The following is a 2,500-nucleotide window of genomic DNA, read 5'->3' on the forward strand; positions in this document are numbered from 1 at the left end:
AATTTATTTTGTAAAATGATAATCACGCTATTGTTTTTCCTATAGTAAAACATTTAAATAAAAACTCATCTAAAATATTAAAAGACATTGTAAAAATTGGCCTGACATTATATGAAACCAAATCACCAAAGCAAATTGAGAGAATCATCACACAATAAAAATGTCTCTAAATCAGCAAAACATTATTAAACTTTTATTTTGTAAAAAGATGTATATGCTATCGAGAAAAAAACTCCCCTAAAAGAAGACAGAAATGGCAAAACAATAGCTTTCAGGAAACCAAATCAAGTGAAAGCGCAAGCACAAAAACTGCGACAACTGATAAACGGAATAAAATTTATTTAGTTGTGCCTTGAATAAAACATCTTAGACAGAATTAGAAAACAGTTCAGGTGTATTTACACAATGAATACAGAGAAACACCAGCAAAATATAATACAATAACATGATGGAATGATCTGTTGTGCAGCGAGACGAGCTACCATCAAAACAAAAGTGCGCGTCGTCCACATCTGATGCTTCTCATGTTCAGTTTAGCAGGAAAAAACAACTCAAATTATTAATAACAAACCAACACTTCAGAATCAAGGCTTCACTTTTGGACCCCATGATGGATTCTGGTCAAAAGACATTAGCTGTTCATTGTGGAAGCACCTGAAATAACAGTTTACCCATAATGCACTGCTGAAAGTGTGTGTGTTGCTGATCTTCGCAATATGTTTAATAAACGCTGGTGAATGTGTCTGAATAAAATCAGCATCATTTTATAAGCAAATAGAAGAAGTGAAACCAGGAATAAAACGAAAGTCTTTGCAGCCCAAAACAACCAGGAAAATCAAAATAAATGAATAATTTATCTGAGATTATACACAGTTAAAGTGGAAGATTATCAGCCCTCCAATGAAAAATTAAATTCAAATGTCATTTAGATTTCCCATTATTTATTTACTCTAGACACAGTCTGATTTATTTGTCTTTGCCTGTTTAAGTCAATATTGTTAGTCCCTTTAAGAAATGATTAGTGTTTATTTTGGGGGGAAATTTTAAGGTCAATATGATTAGCTCCTTTAATGAAATTATTATTATTATTATTAATTTATTTTAGGGGGATTTTTTAGGGTCAATGTTTTTATTAGGAATTTCTTTATAATTAATATTAAGCTCCTTTAATAAACTAGTATTATTATTATTATTGTATTTTTTTTTAGGTCAATGTTATTAGCCCCTTTAATAATTATTATTATTATTATATACAATATTATATATTGTTGTTGTATATTTATTTTTGAAGGAATAGTAATATTAGGTCCTTTGAGAAATTATTATTATTTTATTTTGGGGTATTTTAAAGGACAATATTATTATTCCCATAAATAAATTATTAGTAATATTATATTAAGTGGGGGATTTTTAAGGGCAAAAGCCCCTTTGAAAAATTATTATTATTATTTTTTAAGTTAATATTATTAGTCCCTTCTATAATAATTATTGCATTTTTTAAGGTCAATATTATTAACCCCTTAAACAAATATTATTATTACTGTTTATTTTTGGAGGATTCTTTATTTTCTATACTTTAAGAAATATTTTTTAGGGATTTTTAAGGTCAATATTATTAGTCCCTTTACGAAATTCATATTTTTATTATTTTATTTTTGGGGGATTTTACGGTCAAAATATTTAGCCCCTTTGAGAAATTATAATTTTATTTTTGGGGGGACTTATTAAGGTCAATATTATAAGCTCCTTTGAAAATTATTATTATTATTATTTTATTATTGTTGGGGGATCTTTAAGGTCAGCGTTATTAGTTCCTTTAAGAAATAATTTGTATTATTTTTGGGGGATTTTAAGGTCAGTATAATTAAGGTTTAAGATGAATACTAGTATCTCTTTAAAATATCTAGCCAAATATTATTTACTGTCATCATGGCAAAGATAAAAGAAAAAAGTTATTAGAAATTAGTTATTAAAACTATTATGATTAGAAATTCACAGGAGGGCTAAACATTTTTACTGTCAACTCTATACAAACACACACACTCACCCTATGATGTTAATTAATATCACAGAGCTGTAAATGAATATAAATAAAAACTGATTAAAAATCAACATCATCAAATCATTCCCCTTACATTCACATTGTAAAGGAAGCAGAAGTGGCTGTGAATACTGCTCTCAGATCAGTGTAGTGTAGAAACAGTCCAGACTGAAGGATCTTTTCAATATCAATAGAGAAAACACGCTACATTACCCTGTAAAACACACCATTTCCTCCTCCTGCACTTTATCAAGTCAATGCTTATTCCAGGTTTGACCTTTTGACCTCATTTCTGTCTCTAATCTTTTTTTTCCATCTAAGCAGAATTCAATGATCCTGAATGATGATCTATTATTAAAACTCTCTGAATTGGTACAGAGAGTTTTGGGCTCAGTCATTTAAAAAAAAGTGTCTCATTATAAAAGCTGTTTGTTTTCTGATAAATGGGTTGTGCTTTTA

The 2,500-nt window shown here is 28.5% G+C and overlaps 1 protein-coding gene across 1 annotated transcript in view; it reads right to left on the minus strand.

Annotated features, from left to right (window-relative positions):
- Positions 1-322: 322 nt before the first annotated feature.
- The window catches only part of prkag1 (protein kinase, AMP-activated, gamma 1 non-catalytic subunit), a 16,220-nt gene continuing 14,042 nt past the window's right edge, over positions 323-2,500 (minus strand). Inside the window, 1 exon segment of the mRNA NM_213161.1 lies at positions 323-2,500. This exon segment is cut by the window's right edge and continues 117 nt beyond it. The gene's annotated coding sequence lies outside the window, so the exon portion shown is untranslated.

Source organism: Danio rerio, chromosome 6, assembly GCF_049306965.1.
Source record: "Danio rerio strain Tuebingen ecotype United States chromosome 6, GRCz12tu, whole genome shotgun sequence".
In the NCBI taxonomy this organism is placed as follows: domain Eukaryota; kingdom Metazoa; phylum Chordata; class Actinopteri; order Cypriniformes; family Danionidae; genus Danio; species Danio rerio.